Here is an 18,456-nt window from a genome sequence, read left to right as displayed (position 1 = left end):
AACTCGCACTCTGCCTCTCTATCTCAAAAGTAAACATTAAAAAATTTTAGGGGTGTCTGGGTGGCTCACTCAATTGAGTATTTGACTTTGGCTCAGGTCATGATCTCATGGTTCACGAGTTCAAGCCCCACATCAGGCTCCCTGCTGCCAGCACAGAACCTGCCTCAGATCCTCTGTCCCCCCATCTCTGTCCCTGCCCTGCTCACTGTCTCAAAAATAAATAAAACATTAAAAAAATTAACGCATTAAGAAACATTACTGTTTTTAAAAGTCCAATGGTAGGGTGCCTGGGTGGCTCATTTGGTTAAGTGTCCAATTTCAGCTCAGGCCATGATCTCATGGTTCGTGGGTTTGAACCCCATGTCGGGCTCTGTACTGACAGCTCAGAGCCTGGAGCCTGCTTTGGATTCTGGGTCTCCCTCTCTCTCTCTGCCCCTCCCCAGCTCAAGCTCTGCTCTCTTTTTATGTCTCAACAATAAATCAAAAATTTTTTTAATTACAAAACTTTTTAAAGTCCAATGGTAAAATAAATATAAAAATAAAAGTCCAACGGTAATACATTTCATAAACATTTATAAAATTACACTGCTCTAATATAGCTTATTATTTCCATATATAACATATAGAACATTTTCTCAAAGTAATGACAAATGTAAGTTTTTTTTTAAACCACCACAAGCTATTTACATTCCAAATTTAGTTGGAGATGGTTTCTTTTAAAAATTACTTTGTAGGGGTGTCTGGTGGCTCAGTCAGTTAAGCTTCTGACTCTTGATTTCAGCTCAGGTCATGATCTCAGGGTTTGTGAGTTCAGGCCCATGTAGAGCTCCATACTTGTCAGTGATTGGGATTCTCTCTCTCTGCACCGCCCCCCCCCTCGCCCATCTCCTACTTGTGTGTGCACACCACGCATTCTCTCCCTCTCAAAAATAAATAAAAATAAACTTAAAAAATTACTTTGTAAAATTTGTAAATTAACCACTCATGAGGAAAAGAGAAGCCTGTTGTATAATATACAAACTACACAACCATAGACGATAAATATGAAAGCACAGCAGTTCTTAGATCATTTTGGTCTCTTTAAAATAAATGTATGTCCTTCAGCTTTAGGTCATTCTAAGGTTAAAGAAAGAAGAACTAAAGACAAGGTCATCAAAAGCTCCTAAACCATAACAACTTTGGTATGTGGGGAACAGTATTAATAACAGCCAAAATAATTTACAATAAAGCATTCTCCACACAATATCTCTTTGAGGTATATGGGAATACTTTACCAAAAGTTTTATTTTATATCTGGGATAATTTTGCCTGAGGTTGTATAGAGAATATTCAGAGAAGCTATAGTGACCTAAGTGTCTTCTTCATTGCTGTATATATACGATTTTATAGATAACCTTAAAGTAGGATTACTGGATAAAATACTGCATGAAACATACTTACACTACAAAATTACTCATTGTTTATCCAAAATTCTAATTTAAGTGGGTATCCTGTACTTTTATTTGCTAAATCTGGCTACCCTATCTTTCAGTTTGTCTTCTTCAGAAAATACCAAATTCACTATGAGGAAGAGACTTTATCTCCTGAAGGTAGAGTAATTCTTTACCTTTTAGGAACTTCTTGAGAACCAAGCCACCATAAACGTTTCCTGCTGAAGCAACTGTAAGAAACAGAATACAAATAAATATCACAAATAAAACAATTAAACATATTTATCTAAAGAATCTAATGGGAGCCTAAAAACATCGCTTATAGGTGCAATACATTAAAAAAGGTGACCACTATGTAATGAGTTTACTGAAAATGGAGACACCAAAGAAATATTATGAGGCTACAACAGCTCTCTGGAGGCAAAATAACAACTTCTTTTTTTTTTTTTTCCCAAAATAACTTCTTGAAGATGAGAACCAAATGGCAAGTCTTTTCACTTGTATTCAACACCAGGACTGCTTCTTTAGATATTCCTGAGAGAAAAGGATTATAGGAAGACTGAACACTATAGCTAGTAACCAGAATATGCCAATAACCCATATTCCAGTGTAAGATGCCATTAAAAATGTTGGCCTTTCTTTTAAACAATTTACTCTTTAGTAGAAAATATCTTTAAAAATCTTAACATTCATTTATTTTTGAGAGACAGAGCATGAGCATGAGCAGGGCAAGGGCAGAGAGAAGGAGACACAGAATCCAAAGCAGACTCTAGGCTCTAAGCTCTCAGCACAGACCCTGAAGCAGGGTTGGAACCCACGAATCATGAGATCATGACCCAAGCCAAAGTTGGACACAACCGACTAAGCCACCCAGATGCCCCTTTAGTAGAAAATATTAGACTACCACCTAAGAATTCTCCACACCAAGTTCTAACTATGAATATCAGAATATTTACAGTAATAATTTAAAATTTTTTAAGTAAACTCTACCCCCAATTTGGGGCTCAAATTCACAACCTTGAGATGAAGAATCACATGCTCTACTAAATGAGCCAGCCAGGTACCCCTAGAGCAATAATTCTTCAGAGGAAGAGGATAAGGAAGGAAACAGGTACCTAATAGGGGAAAACATCAGAACCACTTGGAGACTTTTCTAAACTGAACACCCCTCCTCCCAAAGGGATGTGACCCACAGTTAAGAATTTAAGAATCATTGCCACAGGAACCAATGAAAAGTCTTTGTCTCTCAAGAAAAGTGTATTTTTCAGGCAGGGGGGAAAGTTGAGAATAAATGAACTACAGTGAGAAGCAACACCATTCTCTAGATGTGTGCTGTCCAAATGCAGTAGCCACTAGATACATGTGGCTACTTAAATTTAAATTTAGCTAAATTAAATTAAATTAAAAATAAGATTCCTCAGTCAAACTACCCATATTTCAAGTGGTCCTTAGTGTCATTAGTATGGTTAATGGCCACTGTACTGAATAGCATAGATATAAAGAAGATTTCTATCATCACAAAAAAGTTCTTTTGAAATGTCATTAGAGCAGTGCTTTAGATTTCCAAATTTTGAATGATTCTGGACAAATGATATTTCAAAAGGCCTGAGCCCAAGTAGCACAGGACATTCAATAAAAGACAATCATTTCTTTTTTTCTTAACATTCGTCACAAGCATACACTGGTTCTAACTTAAGGAGAGTGGGTCACTGGGAAAGGGATGGCAAGTGGTGGCAGGCTTACACTAGTTATTAGGGAGGAGTTGAACACTAATAAGAAAAAAAACACAACTCACAGTGTGTCCATGATGTTTCTCAATTATATACGTCACATTGTCTCCTCAAACATCCTTTTTTAGTTTTAACAAGTACCATATCAACAATTGTTGAAAACGGGTCACTTTTGGTGAATGCACCCAGAAAGCAATTATCCTGCCTGCTCCACACCTCAACCAGCCCCCAAATTTTAGGTGTACTTCAAATGTCTCTGTACTAAACTAAAAGAGTGCTAGGGGAGTCTAGATGGCTCAGTTGGTTAAGCATTAAGCATCCAACTTCAGGGGCGCCTGGGTGGCTTAGTCGGTTAAGCGTCCGACTTTCGCTTAGGTCATGATCTCGCAGTTCATGGGTTCGAGCCCCGCGTCGGGCTCTGTGCTGACTGCCAGCTCAGAGCCTGGAGCCTGTTTCAGTCTGTGACTCCCTCTCTCTCTCTGACCCTCCCCTGCTCACACTGTCTCTCTCTCTCTCCTAGAAATAAATAAAAACATTAAAAAAAAAAAAAAGCATCCAACTTCAGCTCAGGTCACAATCTCATAGCTCGGAAGTTCAAGCCCCACGTCGGGCTGTGTTGACAGCTCAGAGCCTGGAGCCTGCTTGAGATTCTGCCTCTCCCTCTCTCTGCCCCTCCCCCACTCACACTCTTTCTCTCTCTCCTTCAAAAATAATCAAAAAAAATTTTTTAGAGTGCTATCCTATCCTTCAAATGCAAAGAAAACAGTAAAGACTTAATTGTAAAACACATATATTTAGAGCAACACCATTCCCAAAATTCCCTCTATAGAACAAAAGATGATATAAAAAAAAGAGCTGTTGAGGTCAAATATGTTTGGGAAATACTGTACACGACAGCCCATTTTTTAAAAAAAAATTTAAGTTTATTTATTTTGAGAGAGTACAAGCAGGGGAGGGACAGAGAAAGAGAATCCCAAGCAGCTGTCAGCACAGAGCCCAATGCAGGGCCAAACTCACAAACAAGGAGATCATGACCATAGCTGAAATCAAAAGTCAGATGCCTAACTAACTGAGCCACCCAGGCACCCCTACTATAGCCCATTTTTAAAAAAATAGGTTTATTTATTTTTGAGAGAGAGGGCATGCATGCATTCAGGGGAGGGACAGAGAGAGAAAAGAGGATCCAAAGTGGACTCTGTACGGACAGCAGAGACCCATATCTGGCTCTCAAACTCATGTACTGCAAGATCATGACCTGAGCCAAAGTTGAACACTTAACCAACTTGAGCCACCCAGGCACCCCTATAGCCCACTTTTAAAGATTCAGTCTATACTGACATATCAAAGCTTCTGAGAAAATACAAAGTAATGAAACTCATTTGATTTTAACCAGTAGTCCCCAAATTTAGAGGACTATATAACTACTTCCTCCTAACTCATATAAACATCTTGTAACACAAGTTTAAAAAAAAAACCACTAACATAAATAATATGTTAAAGACTTCAATTGCTGATGGAAAAACTATATAATGATCTCTCAGTTTCTCATAGATAAGATCATTCAATTGCTGATGGAAAAACTATATAAGGATCTCTCAGTTTCTCTTAGATAAACCATTCAGGTAATAAAATTTACTGCTGCATTGTACGTTGAATTTTTTACCTCTAAAAGAGATTTAGAAGAACTAAGTTCCAGTACTTGTGAATATGACTTTATGTGAAAATAGGGTCTTCACAAATGTAATAAAGTTAAGATGAGGTCATACTGGTTAGGGTGGACCTGAATCCAATTGGTGTCCTTAGAAGAAGGCTATGTGAAGACGGAGACACAGATAAACACAGGGTAGAATATCCTATGAAGGTAGAGGCAGAGATTGGAATGATACACCAACAAGGCAACACCAAGGGCTTGCTGGCAACTACCAGAAGCTAAGCGAGAGGCATTATAATAAATTCCACCCTCAGAGTCTCCAGAAGGAACCAATTCTACTTTGACCCTGATTTTGGACCTCTGGCTTCCATACATGGCAGGATGGGGGGATAAATTTATTTTATGTTTGTGCTACTTTGTTACAGAAGCCTTAGATAAGTAATACATGGGTTTTCATCATCAGAGACTTCAGACCAAACACACCAAACTCTCAGGTAAAGATTGCAAATTGAACAAACCTGTTATTTTTACTACCTCCTGAAATTGCAATAAAACAATAGGAAAGAGATATTTTTAAAAGTAATAAACCCACAAGGATAGAGAAAAAACAGATATGATTGCAATAAAATTCTAGATACTGAAAAGCAGAAGGACTAGTGGGAAAGAATTTAGGAGACCTGAGAAATTTAATTATAAGCCAGAAAAAAGAAAGGCCAAGAAACAACCCAAATGATACAACAAAATCCCCGAAGACTCAGGAATGCAGAATCAGAAACTTCTGGAAGTAGGGGTGGAGTGGGAGCTAAAATAAGGAGAATCGATTGAAAAAATGAATTTAAGAATAAGTCAGGTCTTTAGATTCCCTCCTCCACTCCGCATTCTAGAGATTGACCCTTCTTAACCTTGGTGAGGGTGGAAGACAGGTTATTCTTTGAAAAGGAAGAAGCATGGGTTTTTCAGCTGAGGACCAAAGTTGTATTAAAAATAAATGGCCTGAATGAACATAAAGACTGAATGCTGAGATATCTCTCTTATACCTCCGTCCCAGAACACTCACCATCTGGCTAGCCTTTGGTAAGAGGCTATGAACATATACATGGAAAAATCTAGCAGAATGCATATCGAACGTTAATTAGTAATTATCGTAAGGGATGAAATGACTGCAAAATCTCACCTTATACAATATATGTGTCTGTAATACTGGAATGTTTTATGATAAGCATGTATTATCCTTCCTTCTACCAAAAAATTATGAAAATTATTACATAAAGATCAGAGATAATAAACACAATAAAGAGAAAAGAAATGCCTCCTATACTTCACATGGGCTGAAGAAGTCCATTAGGCTCAAAATACCTATGGAATTAGGATTCTTTCCAAAAGCTAATGTGGCTCAAGTCTTCTGCTTTGAGTGAAATCAACCCTGCTACCTTGACCGGCTTACTGTCTGTCTCCAAATGCATGAACTAACACAGCCATACAAAGACCAACATCACCCTAGCCATGTAGCTAATCAAAACTCTCTTATGAATGATGGGAATTCTGTCTAGAGTAGAGTTCATGCACAGTAACAGCAAACCAACCTATCATATCTTCCTCAAGGATGGTTACTGCTAGGTACCCAGAAAGAAGACAGGGTGTTCCAGTTCAGTGAGAAAATGTTTGTGTAGAACCTAAAGTACCAGTTAGTCTCAACTGGGACTGAGGATGACTTTCATTCCAAAGTATTCTTCAATAAACCTACAGACAGATACACACATTCTCTTCTCTCTCTCATATACACCCACACAACCAAACAAAAAAAGGGATCACTTCAAAGGTTCAAGAAAATTAATTGTTCCAGGATCACTCAACGCATCAGCTTTCCCTCAGAAGTGTAGGAGAGAGAAAGGAAGGAAGGGGAAAAAAGAAAAAGAATAAAAGCCAAATGGAAGAAGTTTAATTTCAAACTAACTGCAAGTTAGAATTATCAAAGTATACACTATTCATCATTTTATTTCTTTTCCTTTTCCTTTATTTTTTGGTTCTTTTCCAACTATCAAAGACTGGACATGAAAAAAGAGATAAAATTTAAGTTAATATAATTTTTTGGTTAAAGAGGAGGTTAAAACCAAGAACAAGAGGGGCGCCTGGGTGGCTTAGTTGGTTGAGCGTCCGACTTTCGCTTGGGTCATGATCTCGCGGTTCGTGGGTTCGGGCCCCACGTCGGGCTCTGTGCTGACTGCCGGCTCAGAGCCTAGAGCCTGTTTCAATCTGTGATTCCCTCTCTCTCTGACCCTCCCCTGCTCACGCTGTCTCTCTCTCTCTCCTAGAAATAAATAAAACATTAAAAAAAATTAAAAAAAAAAAAAAACCAAGAACAAGAATGAAATTGTTTCTGAGAATTCTTAAACTAGCAAAATAATCCTCTCCACCAATCCTAGTGTCTGAGTGACTCCCAGAGCCCTGCAAATGGACCAGATTTCCAGAGCCTTGAAAGTAAACAGTAATGCCCCAAAATATGGACTCATTTTACACCCGCCTTCATTGGCCAAGCAGCTGCCAACAACAAAGGCCACATATCCCAATAACTGGCAAACAAATGCACTACTGCCTCACAAATGAATTGCTTCTCTGAGGTGCCCACAAATGTATTGGGAGAGAAGCTTCGAACAAGTTGAAGAGCAGCTGCCTTTTTAAGAAACAGGAGAGATTCTACAAAAGAATCTGGATTATAAATGAGGCGATAGTTCAAGCAGATGAAGCAGCTGCTGAGACAGCTAGGAAGCTGGAGAAGCAGAAGAAATGCTTGAAGAAGGAGAAGAAAGAGCTGGCCGTCCCTGCCCTTGTGTCTTCGGAGAACAGCAGTAGTACCCCAAAGGAGTGTGAGGAGAAAAGTGAGAGACCCACAAGGAAGAAAAAGCAAAAGCCCCATGAGGCTCCTCAGGACAATGGAGTGGAAGACCTATCTGCCTCTATCTCCAAATGCAAGAAAAAGAAATCTTTTTCCAAGGAGGAGCTGGTTAGTAGTGATGTTGAAGAGACAGATGGCAGTGGAAGTTTTCCCAAGAAGAAGTAATCTTTCCCCAAAGAGGAACCAGTTAGCGATGCTAAAGAGGCAGGAAATAAGGCCATCTCCAAGAAAAAAGAAGATAATTCTCTTCCCAGAAGTTATCCCAGGAAGATTAGAATGGATATTTACCTGGCTAAGCATAACCCACATGACATTTTCCCAACCTATCTCTTATATTCCAATAAAAACAAATTCACAAGAATCAAAAAAAATTCTGATACGAGTCCTTCTACTCACCTTTCCTGTATGACACACTTTAAGTCTATCACCAGATACTTATTACATAATTACTTAAGTTTTTTAACTATAGAATAACCCTGGAGTGATAACATGATAAGAGTATGACTAATTGAAATTTTTAAGTTAACCAGAACAAATCATAACAAAACAGAAAATCAATTATTTCTTTCTCTACTTACTCGTTGTTATACAATGAAGAGTATCTGCCTGGTGCTTAGAATTTAATGCTTCCATGGAAATCACTAGCTGTCCTTCTAGCAATGCTTCACTTGATACTCGTGTTTCACACTTCCAGTGAATTATTAAATATTTCAAAATCTGAAAAGGGTACAATTCAAAGAAAACAAATCTTTGGAAATCATAGTAATAATAAATGTATATGATACGGCTGAATTAATAATCCTAACTTCCAAAAAGTAATATTCTTGCTTGCAAAATGTCAGATTCACATTTGTTTAGAACAAAGTTTTGTGTCTATAAAGAATAACTAGGAAAGTGACATAAGAAAGGAGACATAAGAAATTAACACAATGCCCAACAAGACAGGAAGTGGAGACAATAAATTGCTTCATTCAAAGGGTAGGTTCATCTGGAAGTAATATTTTGGAAAAATTAAGTGGGAGTTTGTTTTTCCTGTTTCTTTTTTTCTCCCCAAGTAAAAGCCAACATGAAGATTATGAATAAGAGTGGCATCTGGTTATGAATCATCTTTACCTTTCATTAAATCATCAGTTCTAAGGATGGAAATACTAGTTAAAGATCACTGGCTCTGGAGGCAGAATCCTGGGTTTGAATGCCTGATATGCCATGTGATCTTAGGCAAGTTATTTAACTCCTCTCTTCTTCAGCTTTCTCATTTACCAAAATGAGGACAATCTACCACATATGGCTGCTGCTAAATGTGAGCAGAACAGTAAGAGCAAAATGCTTAACACAATGCCTGGCATATATATACATATATGCACACACGTACACATATGTACATATACATACGTGTGTGTTATATATACATATTTTTAATGCTTATAGACATTAGCTTTCACTTTTATTAAGTTCATCTTTGGTGAAGGCTGCACACTATTTTAAATTAAACAGGTTTCCAAGATGTCTAGATAAAACATTCAATCTTGAGGAGACAAATTAAAAGAAAATATACTGCATTTAATTCCATTTTTTATGGAAGTAGACTCTCTCTTCCACACTAAGGTACCATAGGGAAAATTACCAGTCCTTTGCAAGGAGATCACAGTAAGAGAACCTGGGAATGAATCTCCTAACCTGTACCCGAGTCTGTAAGGATTGTTTCCAGGCATCTCTACAGTCTAACACCTTCCTTCGCACCTTCTCTGTCGCTGTGTCCCCGTTACCGTTTTCACGCAGTTTCTTTATCCGTGAGGGAGGAGTCGGGAAAAGAGCACTAGCCTGGAGTCACAAGCTCTGGGTTTTAGCCTAGGTTCCGTCGTCTGTAAAATCTAACCCTCCGACTTTCTTTGCTGAGAAAGAAGGAGGCGAGAGGGCCGGGAGAACTCTCGGGTGCCGTCGGGCTGACCCCCGTCTGGCCTGCGGTTCTGTCTAGCAGCCCTTGCAAGACCAGCAGCTTGAGAACTTGATCGGATGTCGGCCATGAAGGCGCCTCAACGGGTGAAGCCACGTGGCGAGGCGGCACCGGGCGTTAAGTCCCACCTTCCAGAGCTAGAAAGTTCTCTGGCCCGCACGCCGGTTGGAGCCGGGGGGGGGGGGGGGGGGGGGCCTCTGCACTGTCATCACGCAGCGGCCACGGCCGATCCTGGAGTGCTCCCCAAGCGCGGCCCGCCCGGCCGAACACGACTCTCCCTCCCTCGCACTTCACCACCGCTGGCCTGGACTTCCGCCCGGGGCTGCCCATCCCTCCCTCCTGCGCGTCGCCTCGCACTGGGGGACACCTAGGCTGGCCTCCCGACCTGAACCTGGGCGCCCACTAACGCTGGGCAAACACTTCAGCCTCCTGCGCCTTGGGCAGTGCCATCTCCTCGCGGCCATGCCCCCAAGTGAGCCCGGGCGCTCACTCGTCCGCTCCTCACAGCCCGGCATCCTGAACCTTCCTTCTCTACCTCAGGCACCGCCAGACCCAAACTTCGGGGCCACCTCACAAAGCCCTTCTCACACAGTGTCGTTCTCTGCTTTCTCTCCCTTCCCGACATCACCTCGCACACTGCCACCGCCGTGCCCTCCATGCCACGCGGAGAGCGGCAGCGACGCCCACCGCCTGCTGCCCGCCGGGACGTCGACCTCCGCCAGTGCCCACGCCCGGCCGCGCGGCGTTCTTCCCGCCCGCGCGCGCGCGCCCCGCCCACCGGCCCTCCGCGCTTGCGCACTTCGCGCCGCGCCGCCCCCAGGCCGCTAGCCGCGGGGGGCCTGCCAGGAGCGGTGGGGCGGTGCCGGGAGCCGCGAGGGCCAGTGGGCGGACGGGTGGGCGGGCCGCCGCGGGCCGCCTCTGAGGCTGGAGGTGAGCGGGACGGAGGCCAGGACGCGACTCTCCTTCTCCCGGAGGAGACTTTCCCACGGTTCCGCCGAGGCGCAGCCCTCAGCCGCGGGAGAAGCCGCTGGTGCCGGGTGCGGGATCCCCAAGTTGGTTTTTGACCCCCAAGCAGCCTCACCTCCTAAGGGGGCCATCCCAAGTGTCCTAGGCCAACCTCTGGTTCCCAGATTTACCAAATAAAAATACAGGACGACCCGGTTAAAATTGAATTTAAGATTTAAAAAAAAAATTTTTTTTTAGGGATACATATATCCCATGCAATATTTGGGACCTACATATTCTAAAAAACGATTCATCTAAAATTAAAAACTAGGCGAGTTGTATTTTATCTGGCAGCCTACCCCAAGCATGTCCCCAGCTTCATTCCCAAGTGCCTGGCTAGCCCCTGGCAGGACCTGGAAAGGCCCCCCACGCCAGGGAATAGGCTCCTCCCCACGTTTGGCTCTACACTAAATATGCCAACTGCAGAGGCCGGCTTTTCTGTGCTCCAGCTGATGGGACAAGTTCTGGGGTTTTCATAGAGTGTTACCAGCTGGAAGGAAGCTATTACTCCAGACTTCAGCTGCTGGACTTCGGGCTGGTTCAGGGAGGGACAGCGAGGGACGTGTTGAGAGGGGCTTGAGCCCAAACTGGTAATCTGGCAGCTAGTTCCTCAGGCAGCTGAAAGGAAACAGGTGAGAGAGATTCCTATGAGGCAAAGAGTTGCCCAAGGAGAAGGGTGGGACAGGGTGTTGGCTGCTTTCCTTCAGGGAAAATTCTTCCACTCAAACTCCTAGAAGCCAGGATTGGACAGAACAGATGGGGGAGCTGGCAGAGTGCCCATCCAGTACACAGCCTTGATGCCTGCTCCAAAGAACATGTCTGCTGAGACCTGAATCATAGCCTTGGCCAGTCCAGGGTCAGCGCTATTGACCAGCCTCCCTATCTCAGCTGCTCACAGGAAGACCTACTAGAAAGAGATGGGTTTTATTTCTGGAAAATTCATCATAAAACCATCTCAGACTTGGGACATCTGGCTGGCTCAGTCAGAGGAGCATGCAACTCTTGATCTCGAGGTCATATCTTCGAGCCCCAGGCTGGGTTTTAAAAATCAAGTCTAAAACAAAATTTAAAAAAAAATTCAGACTTGATAAGAGCTGGCATTCGGGGGATCATTGGAGTCTGCCTCTCCCCACCACTCTTCTCTCTCAGGTGTTCCCTTTTGCGCAGAAGGGTGGTCAAGGGGACGGGAGCTAACATTGATTGAATGACTGCATGTTATCTGATTCCACTGGCTCTTCACACAAGTTTTTTCACTCTTACAAGTATCTTATAAGATACTTATTACCTTCACCGTATTCACTAGCCATCAGTGAGGAACCAAGGCACTGAGGATGACTTTCTCAAATATTTCCTATAGAGAGTTTTGGCTCAGCAGGGAATGCCCCACCTTGAATGTGGCATTGGAAATGAAGGGTGGAGGAACAGTTGCCCATGTAGAAGTACTTCAGATGAGTTGGTCGTCCTGGCTTCCAGCCCTTGGCCTTGGAGTGAGCATCAGAGATAAACATGCAGGGAACACCCAACACCCTCCTAGAGTCAGGGAGGGCTGACAGAGGTATCCAAGGACACAGCTGCCTACTATTAATGGAGGTAGGCAGAAGTAAGGAAGGGAGTCTTTGATATGACGGCCTGCCCTCAAGTCTTCCATAGCGTAAACCTTTGTAGTTAGGCAAGGTTTAATGCAGGCTTGACATTTGGTGGGCATCCGCTCTGGCTAAGTGGTCCTCACTTTTTCTAATTCATCTTAAGTAATCCTCTCAACATTGTATGGAAGGAGTTATCATTGCTTTATAAAAGATGAAGATGAGTGGCTCAGTCGGTTAAGCGTCCAACTTTCGCTTAGGTCATGATCTCGCGGTTCGTGGGTTCGAGCCCCGCGTCGGGCTCTGTGCTGACTGCCAGCTCAGAGCCTGGAGCCTGTTTCAGTCTGTGACTCCCTCTCTCTCTGACCCTCCCCTGCTCATGCTATCTCTCTCTCTCTCTCCTAGAAATAAATAAAAATATTTTTAAAAAAATAAAAATAAAAATAAAAGATGGAAGATGAGATTCCAAGAAGAGGCTGTATGACAGTGAGTTGTAAATGGTGGGGCCAGAATCTGAAACGAACAAAATGTCTTAACACCACTTTCTACACCCTACAGCTACCCAGTGCATCTCCCATCTGGATGTGACTGCTTGTCTCAGAGTCCTGTAGAATGGGAACATTGACATTACTGTGAAAAGCCAATACCATCCAAAAACAAAGGAGCCAATGAACATGGCCTCGTCTCCCAGAAACTAAGGTTTGAATGAGCCACAGCTCCCAACCCTTCTCTAACCCATCAATGTGTGCTCCATCCTGCTTGAGGTCTAGTAACTAATATACTATTGCACTCCACATTATTTAAATGGTTTTTACTCAGACCCCATCCTCAGAGCAGTAGAATGTCAGAGCCAGAAGGGACTGCAGAGGTTATCAATTATCTTCAATAGATGAAGAAATTTGAGGCCCAAAGAAATTAAATGACCTGCCCAACGTTAAGGTCACTTTTGTCAACCAGGTCGACCAAGGAGCTTTTGGATGCTTCTCTGGACATTCTCAGCCTGGTGTTCAGGGTCTTATGATCAGTGTTACCATGGGCCCAGTATTCCCCAGTCCTTAGATTTTGTCGCGTATTAATTCTGCTTGCATTCCTTCCCCCACCTCAGGATTTGGAATACTGTTGCATGTCTGCTTTGGACATCCTGTTTATTCTGAAAAGAAACCCCATCTAAAGAGCCCCAGGTTGATTCTGACCCAAACCCAAGGGTTTAAGCGGAACCAGAACAACCTAAAGAATGCCCCCAGGTGAACATTGACATTTTAGGAACTTTTGAGCATTCTTTCCCTTTTGAATGTGCCCTCTCTGTGTATATGATTCCTAGACACCTTGTAGGTCTACCTTGTTCTCAGGCTCCCCTAGAGCATTCAGAGGCCCTGAAGAGATTGACCATAGGAACTTAAGTGGAAACTATCCTTGAGATCCACCTTATTAGGCTGATGCAAAACTATATCCATTTGAGAATTCTCTTTCCCCCTGGGAAACAATTAAAAGAGGCTGTTTCCCATACATACAACAGGAAAGGGTTAACTGTTTCTCTCGGGTCCTGAGCCAAGTCTGTCCCCTACCAGTTCCCATAACCGGGTTTCCTGAAATGGAGCAGGTCCCAGGTGCCTCTCCACTAATCACATCCTTGGAAATGGGGCCAGGAAGCTCAGATTAGCTCATCCCTTCACCTTCTTGAGGCCTTCTCCACCTGGAGCACAGAATCTGGGGCAGCTTCTCTACTTACCTCCCTCTGCTTCCCTATCCAGGGTCAGACAGGGATGTGCTCACGGAGGTATGTTAGGTTGTGGGGGCACTAAAAGCCACGGTGGTGCTGACTTTTGTGCCAATTCTTAGACTACAGCATTTGTCCTTCCTCATTCTAATACTTATGGGCAAAGGAAAGATTCTCCCCCAAGACAGTACTAGAGTTTGTATAACTAGAGTATTTTTTTCTTCACCCCTTTTCCCTATGTTTTCTTCCACTACTTCTTAGAATGACTGACTATGGTACCAGATAGCTTCCTGTTTTTCCTGGCTGACAATCCCCCTGTGTACAGAGTCTGATGCCTCATCCATCAGTAGCAGGTTCTGGGCCCAACCCAGGAGATTTCATTCCTTCCCTGTTAGTGTCTAATTTCTACTCTTCCTTGATAACCAATAAAATCTGTATCACAAAGCTTGTCCTGCTCTCTAATTGGCTTTTAACTGTCTTTCTAGGCAGGTCTGGATTTGTCCCACTAGGCTGATGTCCACTACAAGGGAGGTATTCTTTGTGGCATAGAAGCCTTGGGAGTGGAAACAGCAGTGTATCTGGTCACACACAACTGAGTAAACCTATAGATCCAAAGGCAAAATGATCAACTTTATAGATGAGTAGGCTAACTGGGGGAAAAAGGTTCTTCTTCTAGGAGCCCCATTCAAGAGCACACTGGCTCCACATGTTTAGCCTTGGTTCTGCCTTTGTATAACTATAGTACTCTAAGGACTTGATCGTGGATATTGGTGTATGGGGTCTTTAAAGCTAGTAATATGGGGCCGTGGTGGAGCTGATTTTCCACTGATCTCTGAAGTTGACTTGATTTCATCCATTCTAGCTTTAAAGCCACTACTATCTTCTGGTTCTGCAACTTCCTTTCTCACCAGCTGAAAAGAAGTTATGGGATCGAAAGTCTAAAAGGGAGAGGATGTCTGAACTTTTTTCCTATTTTACCACTCACTTTCAGTGTTAGGTTTCAGTTTTCCTCAACTAAAATAGGAGAGTTGTCCAAGGACTATAGTTAAAATAACATCTGTGAAACAATTTGAGAGTCTTAGAATCTTTTTTTAAAGATTTTTTAAATTTTAAGTGATCTTTATACCCAACATGGAGTTCGAACTCATAACCCTAAGATCAACAGATTCATGCTGTACCTGAGCCAGCCAGGCACCCCTAGAATCTTTAAATTAGAGGAAATCTTAGAGGTCGTTTCACCTAGTATTTCCCAACCAGAGGAATAATTGTTTTTTTCCAATTCATTTCCTTTATCTCCAACCCTCCTCCCGAACAGCCTATCTCTACCTTCTTTCTCAACCCCTTCCTAGTATCCAAGGTAGAGAACTGATCTAGTTTGCACAATATATTTCATGTGCTTAGGGTTGTGAAATACTGCTCTAATTCAGCTCCCTGTTTCATGTAATAGTCATTCTAACAGCCCCAACAAGTTGATAACTCGCTTTTACTTGAATAACTCGTGTTGGGAAAGTTGCCACCTCAGAGGCAACCCACTCCAGTTTTAGACAGCAGTGGTTTGGCAGGGAGTTTTTCATTATTTGAACTGGAACTCCCCCACTATATCTTCCACCCGTTAGTCCCTGCTCTGCCCTTTGAAGCCACAGGGAAGTCATCTAATCCCTTTATAAAGGGCAGAAGGGAATACCCAGGATTGTTATTGTTAACCTGTCACAGTGGTTCAGACCTGGCCTAAATGATTGTATTACAAATGTCCTGTGCTTTGTACACTAGCTATGTTCCTAACACATTGTGTAAACGTAGTTGTGTGTGACTCAAATCATTTTAGACACACTGAGAAGTTGTCTAAAAGCAACCCTGTTACCTGTCCTTTCACAGACTGAAGAATTTTGTTGTAATGCAAAGAACCTCCCCCATTAAACTTTTCTGCAAATCTGGATTTTTCATACATCATGTTTTACCTAAGCCAAGATTTGCCTGGGTACAAGACAAGCAAAATAATGACAACAGCAATAGCTAACATTCACTGAGCCTTTTCTGTACCTGACATGCGTTAATTAATTTCTCACCACAACTCCTTGAAAATGATCCCCGGTTTATGGGTGAGGAAACCAAGGCTTGAAGAAGTTAAATAACTTATCCAAGATCACACACTTAGAAAATGATGGGCCAGGATTCCAACAAGGTCATAGGACTCCAGAATCTTGTGTCTTAACCACCAGGAAGTTTCAGATGCCAATAATAATTGAAATGACTGGCTACTTAGGTGCATAGCTCAGCACAAGTAAATTAGGCTACAATACAGAAAACTGACCTAAAATTGTTGCAGGTTCAAAGATGTACACTAATGCTACTCATTTTGGGTTCCGGCACCCAAAATCTACTCTTTTGTAGGTTTCCTGCACAACCCACATTTTTCAGTGCCATTTGATCAAGGAGCTCCAAAGACTTCCCTTCAGCTGTTAGTATGAAGCAGATGCTGCCAAAATTTATTTCAGGCAGAAGGGTGTGATCAGACACTTTTTCACAGGATTTGTGTATTCCCAGGGGTATGTGGCATAAGCTTCTTAGAAGAAAGAAGTGGTTCATCATTGACAGGGACCATCAAAAGTACTAGAATCATGGTTGATCCCAGTCTGCTCCCAGATGGGTTGAAATCGCTCAAATGTGTTTTTAGGTCCCGTTTTTAATGGTGTTTAGGTTTGCAAGATAAAAATAGTTTGGGAGGGATGGTCCATAAATAAAGCGCTGTTTTGAATCCAAACTGGACAAAGATAAATGGATGTAATAGTCCTGTGTCCTCAAATCAGTTCCAGTTTCTCCAATTTTAGTCAACAACAGCAAGCCCTCACAACATTGCTCAGCTCAGAGCACACCCCTCAAGGCTCCTGGAACCTCGGACTTTCCTACACTAAATAAGGGAGCTCCAGGTAGTACTCTTCTGTCCTCTGTGCCCCTCCTCCACCGGCCCCAACATCGGAACTCCCCGTTTGATGTGAGACTTTATCTTGGCTCATCTGCAGACTTTTGTTTTCAAATACATGATCGTTCTTTGCAAATCTCATCCCCAGCTGATGTTACGCAGGCCTCCTGGGCCACAGCTGTCTGGAAATCAGGCCAGTCCTTGTAAGACACCAGAACTCTCCTTGCAAGTCCACCTTTCTGACCTTTACTTTGTACACCAGGACACCAGGCTTGTTTATAACCTCAAGGCATAGACCCAGGTGAGGAAATACACAATTTTCCTTATTTCTTAACCTAGCTCTTCAGCCCCCATTCCTTCTAATGGCAGCAAAATAATGAATTTTGCCAATTCCAGACAACTCAATCATTTCAAGTTTTAAACTCAGTCTCTCAGGATTCTCCTTCCTTCTCCTCACAATGTTCTAGTCGGGGGTTCACATTTCATTCTGACATCAGGGAAGGGCACCAAGGTCAAGTGCGGACTTCTATTCCTCTTGCCTTACTTGGTTGCTCTTGGCCATTGGACTCTATCACCATTGCATCTGCTGCTGAGTTCTCTGGTGGGTTGCACCTGCAGCCTTGGTATAGAAAGGCACAGTGACCATTTTGCAAGGAGCTCAGTGGCTCCCATCTCAGCTCTTCCTGGTACTACTGAGCCTCCATCTGGCTCCTGGCTTGGGTCACGCAGCCCTTAGGCTCTACTGTGGGGTTCATTCCTCCCCCCCCCAAACACCCTCCACAGCAATCCCCACAGCCACCTGGCTCTCAGCTCACCTTCACACTCCTCTTGGAGGCTGGGCACCAAGGCACTTTTCAGATCTCCTCCAAATGTCAAGGAGCCAAGTAGACTTGGCTTAGAGAGTGAGAAGGTTGTGGGTAGTGAGGAAATGCAACATATCTCAGACCTGCTTTGCCTACATGGGTGACAATGCCATTTCTACTCTGCAGCAGTTGTCCCTTGGTAGCACAGGGGGCTTTGAAATGCTGGGTCTTCTCAGATTTCTAGGAATGGAATGGAGCATAAACCTCTTCTGCCTGCTCTTATTTGGTGGTGAGCACAGAAAACAGAGCCCAAGGTGCATCTAAACCCTCTCTCCTCTTTTCTCAGTCTTTTCCAATCCAGGCTTGGAAAGGATTGTATTTCTGTGTGGAGGGGAAACTCACATGCCCTTTCCATTTCACAGTTAATGGCATAAACTCTAAATTTTAGGTTTATCAGGTTCTGTCTCTTGATGTTTAAAAGAAACTTCTAAAAATCCCTCTCAAGAACCCAGCCCTTACAATTTAAAACTGGAGCTTTCAAGAATATCTCTTCTGCAACACAGGAAACAACAGGTGTTGGCGAGGATGCAGAGAAAGGGGAACCCTCTTACATTGTTCATGGGAATGCAAACTGGTGCAGTCACTGTGGAAAATAGTACAGAGGTTCCTCAAAAAGTTAAAAATAGAACTATCCTACAATCTAGCAATTGCACTACTAGGTATTTACCTAAAGGATACAAAAATACTGATTCAAAGAGAAACATGAACCC

At 42.9% G+C, this 18,456-nt stretch overlaps 2 long non-coding RNA genes across 2 annotated transcripts; one reads left to right on the top strand and one right to left on the bottom strand.

Annotated features, from left to right (window-relative positions):
• Nucleotides 1-1,595: 1,595 nt before the first annotated feature.
• Nucleotides 1,596-10,381, bottom strand: LOC120240215. The gene is made up of 3 exons (XR_005530596.1): nt 10,287-10,381; nt 8,283-8,421; nt 1,596-1,660 (listed from the first exon to the last, which is right to left on the bottom strand). It is a non-coding gene; the product is annotated as an uncharacterized LOC120240215 (long non-coding RNA).
• A 133-nt stretch (nt 10,382-10,514) lies between these two features.
• LOC120240214 lies at nt 10,515-14,410 on the top strand. The gene is made up of 4 exons (XR_005530595.1): nt 10,515-10,588; nt 11,143-11,295; nt 12,805-12,945; nt 14,225-14,410. It is a non-coding gene; the product is annotated as an uncharacterized LOC120240214 (long non-coding RNA).
• Nucleotides 14,411-18,456: the final 4,046 nt, after the last annotated feature.

This window comes from Hyaena hyaena, unplaced genomic scaffold, assembly GCF_003009895.1.
Source record: "Hyaena hyaena isolate Hyena2069 unplaced genomic scaffold, ASM300989v1 scaffold_248, whole genome shotgun sequence".
In the NCBI taxonomy this organism is placed as follows: domain Eukaryota; kingdom Metazoa; phylum Chordata; class Mammalia; order Carnivora; family Hyaenidae; genus Hyaena; species Hyaena hyaena.
Note: the sequence above shows the minus strand (reverse complement) of the source record. Positions and strands in the feature narration are given on the sequence as shown.